Genomic DNA, 11,451 nt, shown 5'->3' on the forward strand with positions numbered 1-11,451 from the left:
GCTCCCCCAAATCTTGTGCGGATTCCACTAATCTCTTGTGTTTCCAGTCTGTTCACCTTCTGCTATATCAGGTTGCATGACACCTCTTTTTCCTCCAGCCCTCTCCCCACCTCCCTCATTCTCACAGCATTTCCACCTTCACACTCCAGAGTCTTGGGCACTGTCATCCTAGGCTCTGGGGCAGAGGCCTCTGGGTGGCTGTGGGACGGTGGGCACCATGATTGGTGTCTCTGGAGCACTCACTTTCCCTCATTTTGCTCTTTGGGACCAAGCAGCTCGCTAACATCTCATGTCCTGAAGCATGCATAGGTCAGAGCAGCACTGCCCTGCTGGGGAAGGCCGGATTTTCCTTCCTTCTAAAGGATCAATGAGATGGGAGGTGAGGCATCCTGGCTTAGTGGTACTCTTGGGCCTACCTACCCCCTGATTATGTAGCTTTCTAGAACCAGGACTGGTGAATAAGTCAGGTTAGACTGAGTTCTGCTGTGGTAACAAACCACCTCCTAACCTCCGTGACTCAACATCTAGGGCTCTGAGGGGATGCTCCAGGGCAGTCATTCTCTATTTGGTGACCCAGAATTCCAGGCTTTGACCTTGGGGCACCTCCATATCAACATGGGCCTCTAGACTGACCAGAGCCAGGGAAAAGACAGGGTGGAGAATCACACCTTGGCTCTTCAGTGCTGCCATCCAGAAGTGGTGTACCACTTCTGTTTCCATGTCGTCATCCAAAGCAAGTTCCGGCATCATGCCTTACTTCAGCAGGGTGTCCGGAAGGAGAGGAGAGCTGGAAAGATTGGTGAGTAGCCGCCAGGCACAGTGGCTCACGCCTGTAATCCCAGCATTTTGGGAGGCTGAGGTGAGTGGATCACTTGAAGTCAGGAGTTCAAGACCTACCTGGCCCACATGGTGAAACCTCATCTCTACTGGGAAAAAAAAAAAAAAAATTAGCACACATCTGTAATCCCAGCTACTCAGGAGGCTGAGGCAAAAGGATCGTTAGGATGATTAGAACCCGGGAGGCGGAGGTTGCAGTGAGCTGAGATCACGCCACTGCACTCCAGCCTAGGTGACAGAGCAAGATTCTGTCTCAAAAAAAAAAAAAAAAAGGTTAGTGAGTAGCCGTATCCTCTCCTGCACTTGGGCCTTGCAGTCTCTGGAGGTCAGGTTGAGAGGTATCCAGCCTGTAGAGCTGCTTCCTAAAGTCTCTGGAGGGTCAGCAATAAAATAGAGGAGCAGTGTCTCCTAAGGTTCCACTGGCTGCAGGTGGGATAAACCTGCTATCACCACAGATGATAGCTTGGGACCTGTGGAGAATGGAGAAGAGAATGGGATCCCACACAGGGAATGAAAAGCAGCTCAGCAGGACCCCACCTTGAACTTCCACCTCACTCCTGCCTCTCTCCTGCTAGAGATAGGGCTTCTGGAAACCTCTGTGGCCAAAACTATGCCTGTGTACCTGGGGAGCTGTGGCCTAAGACTATAACTCTCATGTGCTGGTGACACTTTGTGGTCATTCCTCACCCCACAACCTTCTGAGACTGCTGATAACCTAAGCAAAGGAGCTCAGAGAGGTAAAGCCACTTGCACACAGCCGGAAAGTGGTGGAGCCAGACTCGAACCTAAGTCTGTCTGATCCCAAAGCCACGTTCTCTAAGCGCTGAACAATGCCACTTCCCCTCCATTCAGCACAGTACTTGGTGCACAGTGGCATTCAGGAGAGCATGGCAGTGGGTGATGAACCAGTGCTATTGGTTGCAAACAACAGAGCCAATTAAATCTCTAGGAGAACCAGAGACTCAGCCTCTGGGGTTATGCAGCCAAAAACAAACCCAAACCACCCTGCACCGCTTGCCCCAGGGGAGGTGTGACTGTCATCCCAGCTTGGAACTGACAATGCTGAAGGCTACTCATAAGAAGCTCTGTCTTGACTGCCCCTCCCACCAAAACTAAACCCCTCTGCCACCCTCAGAGAACACGAGTCTGCAGTAGGTGTCCTTGCTTCCCTCTTACCTGAATCAAAGTCTCATGTGGGTGTGTCTAAGTGGCAGATCTGTCACGTTTATGCCCCAGAGATGCAGGACAGGAGAGTCCCAAAATTGGGGCTTAGCCTGGGAGAGTTCTTGGCTTCACCTAGGAAAGAATTCAAGGGTGAGCCAGAGGTGTTAGCAACTTTTGGTGAAGCGGCAGTGTACAGCAGCAGCAGAGGTACTGGTACTGTGGAACAGCGCTACCCCATAGGCACTGTGCCCAGAATAGCAGCTCAGAGGCAGGACTGCAGTCATACTTATACCCACTTTTACTTACATGCAAATTAAGGGAGGATTATGCAGAAATTTCTAGGAAAAATTTGGTACCTTCCATAGAAAAGGGCAGTAACTTTCAGGTGTTGCCATGGCAATGGTAAACTGACATGGCACACTTGTGGGCATGTCTTATGGAAAGCCGCTTCCTCCACCCCATCCCTGTTTTAGCTAGTTCTCATTAGGTCTGATGTCCAAGCCCCGCCTCCAGAGTTGAGTCCCACCTCCTACCTCACTAGCTGCAAGGGAGGCTGGGGAAGCAAGTTGTGTTTTCTACACTGGGTAGGTGTACTTCATTCCCAATGAGAAAAAGTCTTTGCGAACATGCTGGGTGGCCACAAAGCATAACAAACATGCCCCACAATCTAGCCGTTCACAGCCCAACAACAGCATACATCCTCTTCCATACAACAAGAACAACAAAATGCTATTGATTAACAACCTTCCCCATAATAAATAAAAACGTTTTCATCCTCTTCCCAAAAGGGGACACTGTAATTTCTCATCACTGACTGCATCTAGCTCCAAATCCAGGATCTGTTGGTAATAGCTGCTCCTTTTCTGTGATCCCATTTGGTGTTCTGAAATGTATGGACTGTATTGTAAATGGAACCATCACCAACCAGGCTCTTTATAAAACAGAAGAGGACTATGAGGAGGAAAAATTAATATATATACATACATCTTATACATCTTTTCCAGTGTGATGGTTAGTTTTAGGTGTACTCTTAAATGAGTGAAGGGACACCCAGATAGCTGGTAAGGCATGATTTTTGGGTGTGTCTGTGAGGGTGTTTTGGGAAGAGATCACCATTTGAATCAGTAGACTGAGTAAAGATGATCCACCCTCATCCAATACGAGTGGGCACCATCCAATCTACTGAGGGTCTGGATAGAACAAAAAGGCAGAAGAAAAGTGAATTCACTCTCTCTTCTGGAGCCAGGACATCCATCGTCTCCTGCCCTCAGACATCAGAACTCCAGGTTCCCCTGCGTTTGGCCTTGGACTGGGAGTTACATCATCACCTCCTCTTGATCTCAGGCCTTCAGATTCAAACTGAATTACATCACCAGCTTTCTTGGGTCTCCAACCTGCAGAGGACAGATTGTGGAACTTTTTGGCCTCCATAATCACATAAGCCAATGCCCGTAATACACCCCCTCTTATATCTCTTTATTCTGTTGATTCTGTTTCTCTACAGAGCCCTGACTTATTAATATACACATCAAGGAAGACAAGACAGGACGATGTTCCATCCTACTTAGCCACAGGTCATGAGGTCAGGATGGTGCTATTGTCTGAATGCTGGTGTTCCCCCACCAACCCCCAAATTCACCTGTTGGAACCTAAAACACGATGCCACAGTATAAAGAGGTGGGGTTTTGGGGGGAGTGATTAAGTCAGGAAGCTCTGCCTCATGAATGGGATTACTAGCCCTTATAGAAGAGGTGGAAGGGAGCTGCCTGCCCTTTCACCATGCAAGGACACTGAGTTGGCTCCTTCTGCCATATGCAGACAATAGAAGGTGCCATCTATGAAGAAGACAGAGCTCTCACCAGATACTGCATCTCCTGGTGCCTTGATCTTGAACTCTCAGCTTTTAGAACGGTGAGCAATAAAGTTCTATTGTTTATAGATTACCCAGTTAAAGGTATTTTGTTACAGTAGCCTGGACAGACTAAGACAGAAATTGGTACCAAGTGGGGATGTTGCTATAACAAATAGTTTAAAATGTGAAAGCAGCTTTGGAGCTGGGAAGAGTTGAGTTTGGAGGAACAGGCTAGGGAAAAAACCCTATATAGTCATGAATGGACCGTGAAGGCTATTCTGGTGAGGGCTCAGAAGAGAGCTATAAATAAAGCCTCAGTTTTCTTAGAGATTACCTAAGTGGTCATAATCAGAATGTTCATAGAAATGTGTACGGTACAGACCATTCTGATGAGGTCTCAGATGGAAATGAGGAACATGTTATTAGAAACTGGAGGAAAGGCTATCCTTGTCATAAAGTGGCAAAGAACTTGGCCGAATCGTGTTTGCTTCCTAGTGTTCTGTGAAAGGAGGAACTTATGAGTGATGAAATAAAATATTTAGCAGAAGGAATCTTTAAACAAAGTGTTGAGCATGTGGCATGGCTTCTCTTGACTGCTTACAGTAAAATACAAGAAGAGAGAAATGAATTAAAAACAGATTTTATAATCAAAAGTGAAGCAGAACTTAGATTTAGAAAATTCTGAGCCTGGCCATGTTGTAAAGAATGAAACAGTGTGTTTGAGAGAGAACACCAAGGGTGTTCCCAAGCAACAGTTTGATAAGGAGAGTCGCATGGATTAGCGGAAGCCTGTTTGTCAAGGGGACAATGGAGGAATGACCCTGAAGGCATTTTGGAGATCATCAGGGCTGGCTTTCTTATTACAGGCCTAGAGTGCCCAGGCCTGGAGGACAGAACTATGTCAGAAGAGGGACCTCATCCCTCACTGCCCTGTGCCAACCCAAACCTCTGCTCCCTGACACTGGTACAGCACTCCTCAGCTGTCCAAGGTGAAGCTCCGGTGGACCCAGGTGTGATGTAGGCTGTAGTGGCTGACTCTCCAGAGGGCACAGGTGGTAAACCTTGGTAGCATCTATGAGGTGCCATCTCCACCAGGGAGCACAGTGCACAGGCTCTGGAGGTGTGGTTTCCTCCACCTGGATTTCAAAGGATGCCCCAAAGAGCCTCAGAGCCACCACAGAGAGCCCCCACTAGGGCACTGCCTAGTGGAGACGTGGGATCTGGTGAGGATCTTCTTCCTTTACCCTCACATGGCAGAAGGCCAAAGGACAAGAGAGCTGAACACTGTGTAAAGCCTCTTTTGTAAGGGCCTTCATCCCTACTCACAAGGGGAGAATCCCCCATGACCTAGTCAGCTCTTAAAGACCCTACCTCCTAATATTATCACATGGGCAACACCTGAATTTTGGAGGGGACACATTCAAACCATAGCAGTAACAATTTGCAAAATTCTAGTGCAGTATCACAACCAGGACATTGCCATTGACACAATCCACTTATCTTTCCCCCAAGTGTACTTGTATTCATTTGTGTATGTGTGTGTAGTTCTATACAATATTATCACATGTGCAGGTTCATATATTCACAACCACAATCAAGATACAGAACAATTCCACCCCACAAAGATACCTGTTACTGTTACCATCTTACAACTAACTACACACCACAATCCCTTCTGCCACCACCCATTCCATCCCTAGCCACTGGCAGCCACCAATCCATTCTCCATTAAAATTTTTGTCATTACAAAAATGTTATATTAATGGAATCACATAGTATGTAACTTTTTGGGGCTGACATTTTTCACTCAGTCTAATTCCTTGAAGATTGATCCAAGTCATTTTGTGTACCAAGAGTTCATTCTTTTTTTCTTTTTTTTCTTTTTAATTGTTGAGTAGTATTCCATGGCTAGTACGTACTGGTTTTTTTAACCATTTGCCCATGAAAGGTGAGCAGGGCTGTTTCTACTTTTTTAGTATTACAAATGTAACTGCTATGCATTCACGTGTGGGTTTTGTGTGAACAGAAGTTTTCATTTTTCTGGGATAAATGCCCAGGAGGGCAATTGCTAGGTCATATAGTATAGTTGCATGTTTAGTTTTTAAAGAAGCTGCGGCCAGGCGCGGTGGCTCAAGCCTGTAATCCCAGCACTTTGGGAGGCCGAGACGGGTGGATCACGAGGTCAGGAGATCGAGACCATCCTGGCTAACACGGTGAAACCCCGTCTCTACTAAAAAATACAAAAAAAAAAAACCTAGCCGGGCGAGGTGGCGGGCGCCTGTAGTCCCAGCTACTCGGGAGGCTGAGGCAGGAGAAGGGCGTAAACCCGGGAAGCGGAGCTTACAGTGAGCCTAGATCGTGCCACTGCACTCCAGCCTGGGCTACAGAGTGAGACTCCGTCTCAAAAAAAAAAAAAAGAAGCTGCCCACTTTGGGAGGCCGAGGCTGGTGGATCACGAGGTCAGGAGATCGAGACCATCCTGGCTAACATGGTGAAACCCCATCTCTACTAAAAATACAAAAAAAAGAAAAAAAAAATTAGCTGGGTATGATGGCGGGCGCCTGTAGTCCCAGCTACTCAGGAGGCTGAGGCAGGAGAATGGCATAAACCTGGGAGGCGGAGCTTGCAGTGAGCTGAGATCGTGCCACTGCACTCCAGCCTCGGCTACAGAGTGAGACTCCGACTCAAAAAAAAAAAAAAAAAAAAAAAAGCTGCCAAAGTGTCTTCTACAGTGGCTGTACTATTTTACCTTCCCAGTAGCAATGTGAGTGATCCAATTTCTCTGCATTCTCACAAGTATTTTGGTGTTGTCATTATTTTTTAAATATTAGCAACTCTGAGAGGTATGTAGTGATATCTCATTTTGGTTTTAATTTGTATTTCCCTGATGACTAATGATACGGAACTTCCTTTCATTAAATTATTTCCCATCTGTATGTCCTTTTTGGTGGAACATTGGTTCATGCCTTTTGCCTATTTTCTCATTGGATTGTTTGTATGTTTTAGAATTTGGGAGTTCTTTGTGTGTCTAGATATTGCAAATATTTTTCTCAATCTGCAGCTTGTCTTTTTATTCTCTTCACATGGTCTTTTGCTGAGCAAAAGATTTTTATTTTGGTAAGATCTAGATGATCACATTTTCCTTTTATATATCATGCTTTTGGTGTTAAGTATAAAAACTTATTCCATAGCCCTAAATGCTGAAATATTCTTCTGTTTTTTTTTTTTTTTCTGTAAGTTTTATACTTTGGTTTTAAATTTTTTTAAAAAGATGCTCACTTACTTATTCTCTGAGTCATGTCCAGTACAGGGAATGCCAAGGGTCTCTGTGTTCTTTTTAAAAAAATTATGGTAAAATACATATAACATAAAATTTACTTTCTTAACCATTTTTAAGTGTACAGTTCAATGGCATTAAATACATTCTCACTGTTGTGCAGCCATCACCACCATCCATCCACAGAACTCTTCTGATGGTTCCAAACTGAAACTCTGTACCTATTGAACAGTAGCTCCCTACTCCCTCTTGCCCCCAGCCCTTAGCAACCACCATTCTACTTTCTATCTCTATGCATTTAACATATAAGTGGAATAATACAATATTTGTCTTTTTTGACTGCTTACTTCATTTAGCATAATGTCCTCACACTCCCTCCATGTTGTAGCATGTGTCAGAATTTCCTTCCTCTTTAAGGCTGAATAATATATATACCACATTTAGCTTACTAATTAATTCACCAATGGACGCTTGGGTTGCTTCCACCTTTTGGGCATTGCAAATAATGCTGCTATGAACATGGGTATATAAATATCTCTTCAAGGCCCTGCTTTCAATTCTTTTGGGTATATACTCAAATGTAGAAATGCTAGATCATATGGTAATTTGATTTTTAATTTCTTGAGGAACTGCCATACTGTTTTCCAAGCACCTGTACTATTTTACATTCCCATCCACAATGCACAACTGATTGAAATGCTCATCTATTCCAGAGACACCCTCACAGACACACTGGAAATAATGTTCTATCAGGTATCTGGACATCGTTTAGTCCAGTCGAACTGACACCTAAAATTATCACCATCTGTGTACCTGCCTTTATGCCAGTGCCACAGTGTTTTGATTATTGGAGCTTTGTAGTAAGTTTTGAAATCAGGACGTGTGAGACCATTAACTTTCTTCTTTTTCAAGATTTTTTTTTGAGACAAGAGTCTTGCTGTGTTGTCCAGGCTGGAGTATAGTGGCTATTTACAGGTGCAGTCCCACTACTGATCAGTATAGGAGTTTTGGCCTGCTCCATTTGCAACCTGTGTTAATTCACTTCTCCTTAGGCAACTTGGTGGTCTCCCACTTCCAGGAGGTCACTATATTGATGCTGAACTTAGTGTGGACACCCAATAAGCACTGTGCACTACAGCCCAGAACTCCTGGGCTCAAGCAATCCTCCTCCTGTTTCACCCTCCCGAGGAGCTGGGACTACAGGCATGACCCACCACACCTGGCTCAAGGTCATTTTAGATGTTTTACATCTTAAATCCACAATCCATTTCAAGTTAATTTTTGTATAAAGTGTGAGATTTAGGTTGAGGTTATTATTTCCCCTATGGATGTCTAATTGCTCCAGCACTATTTGTTGAAAAGTCTTGAACTGCTTTTGCATCTTTGTCAAAAATTGGTTGAGCCTATTTGGATCTATTTCTGGGTCCTCTGTTCGGGTCTATTGATCTATATGTTTATCCCTCTGCCAATATCATATGATCTTGACTACTGTAGCTATATAGGAAGACAATATCAGGTAGAGTGATTCCTCCCACTTTATTCTTCTTTGTCAAGATTATTCTAACTATTTGAGGGTCTTTAACTTTCCATATAAATTTTAGAATACACTTGTCTAAATCTATTAAAAACTTTGCTGGAATTTTGATAGGCATTGAATAAAACCTATAATTCAGTTTAGGGAGAATTGACATCTTTACTATGTTGAGTCTCCCAACTCATGAACACACTCTGTCTCTCCATTTGTTTAGCTCTTCCATTATTTCTTTAATCAGCATTTTGTAGTTTTTGTCATACATATCCTGTATGTGTTTTGCCTAAATATTTCATTTTCTTTTGAGTGACTGTACATGGTATTAAGTTTTAAATTTCATTTTCTACATGTTCATTGTTAGTAAATAGAAATGCAATTAATGTTTGTGTGTTAATCTTATATCCTCCAACTTTGCTGAACTCATTGATTAGTTCCTGTAGTTCCTGTAAGCCTTTTATGGGGATTTCCTGGGATGACTTCCCCTTCATTCCTGAAAGATACTTTCATTGGATATAAAATTCACAGCTGATGGTTCCTTCAGCACTTGAAATATGTTGTACTACTTCCTTCTGGCCTCCATAGTTTTGCTTTTTTTTAGAGACAGAGTCTCGCTGTGTCCAGTGAGTGCTAGAGTTCAGGCTGGGGTGCAGTGGCATGATCTTAGCTCACTGCAACCTCTGCCTCCTGAGTTTAAGTGATTCTTCTGCCTCAGTCTCCTGAGTGGCTAGGACTACCAGCATGTGCCACCACAGCTGGCTAATTTTTGTATTTTTAGTAGAGATGGATTTTCACCATGTTGGCCAGGCTGGCCTTGAACTACTGACCTCAAGTGATCCGCTTGCCTAGGCCTCCCAAATGGCCTCCATAGTTTTGGATGATAAATCCACTGTCATTTGAATTGGCATTTAACTACAGGTGATGTGTTGTTTCTCTCTGGCTGCTTTTCAGATTTTTTTTCTTCATCTTTAGTTTTCAAAAGTTTAATTATGACGTGTCTTGGCATGGATTTCTTTGGGTTTATTCTGTTTGGGGTTTTCTCAACTTCTTGAAAGTGCTGGTTTGTGTCTTAACCAAATTTTGGAAGTCTTCAGGCACTATTACTTTAGTTATTCTCTCAGCCTATTCTTTCTCCTCTCCTTCTGAGACTGCAATGATACGCAGTGATACAAACATTGATTTTTTTTGTTATTGTCCTATGGGCCCCTGAGACTGATTCTCTCTCTCTTTCTCTCCATATATATATATATGATTTTTAATTTCTCGAGGAACTGCCATACTGTTTTCCAAGCACCTGTTCTATTTTACATTCCCATCCACAATGCACAACTGATTGAAATGCTCATCTATTCCGGAGACACCCTCACAGACACACTGGAAATAATGTTTATATATATATAAAAGGATCCAAAGACAGGCAGCCCAGCCCAGATTGGAGTGGATTTATTAGGTGTGAAAGGAGAGTGCTTTCCCTGGCTGCGAATTGTTAGTAGGGCACCTGAGTAATCTCCGCTCTGGTGATGCTGGGCTCATGTGGAGTTGTCAGAGGGACTCCTCTTCAAATTGTAAAAGGGCTGAACCTGTTTTGGCTGCTTTCGATTGATAGGCTGGGGGTCGGGAAACACCAGGCCTGTCATCTTCTTCCACTGAGTGGGGGTACATAAGATATCCTGCTACTGAGTTGTTCCTTTATTCTTAGGGTCCCAAACTAATGCATAATTCCCTTGCCAGCTTTCAGAGTTATCCTCTGATTGCCTCTTGCATTGTTTTCACAGTTTATAGTTGTACTTGACAGGAAGGAACAGGGAGAAACAAGTTTACACCATTTAGTCCAGGCCAGAAGTAGTCCTTTCAAACATTTGAAAAAGTAGATCGCTGTATTAGTCTGTTTTCACATTGCTGACAAAGACATACCTGAGACTGGGTAATTTAGAAAGTAAAGAGATTTAATTGACTCACAGTTCCACATGGCTGGGGAGGGCTCACAATCATGGCAGAAGGCAAGGAGGAGCAAAGTCATGTCTTACATGGATGGTAGCAGGCAGAGAGAGAACTTGTGCAGGGGAACTCCTCGTTATAAAACCATCAGATCTCGTGAGACTTATTCATTATGAGAACAGCAAGGGAAAGACCCAACCCCATGATTCAATTACCTCCCACTAGGCCCCTCTCATGACACGTGGGAATTGTGGGAGCCACAATTCAAGATGAGATTTGGGTGGGGACACAGCCAAACCATATCAATCATCAAAGAGCTCATTGGAAACTCAGCATGTGTGAAGGGCCTTGTTAATTAGAGGGCTTCATTGTAGGATGATTTGACCAGGCATACTGATATCTTTTTGTTTCCTCTTGGACTGTCAGATCCCTCAATTTCAATTCCCTATTTGGAGGTCATAGCTGACCTGCCAGCTTTCTGGGAGCTGAGTGGGAGTAGGGTTTTCCATTTAGAATATGGAGTTTCTCTTAATTACCCAGTGTTCACACTGCACCACTGCCTTCACCTCTGCTGAGTGTCTTAGTCAAGAGCCCTCTGGTTTATCTTCTTTGGAAATGAAACCCCTGGCTTCTACCAGGTGGTGGTTGATTCTCCTGTATGTTTAAAGGTACCCAGTGTTGCCAATTCTGGACCTTCTCTGTGGATTCTGAGGTATAGAAGAGTTGCATCTGGGCTTCCCATTGCTGACTTAGAGTGAGGACTGCTACACTGCACATCACACATCACCTGCTTTCCAGAATCCGTGGTGGTATTGTTATGTCCCTGTAGAGTATGTTGTATACTATGTTCCTGAG

The sequence above is a fragment of the Macaca fascicularis genome, chromosome 2, assembly GCF_037993035.2.
Source record: "Macaca fascicularis isolate 582-1 chromosome 2, T2T-MFA8v1.1".
NCBI classification, from domain to species: Eukaryota; Metazoa; Chordata; class Mammalia; order Primates; family Cercopithecidae; genus Macaca; species Macaca fascicularis.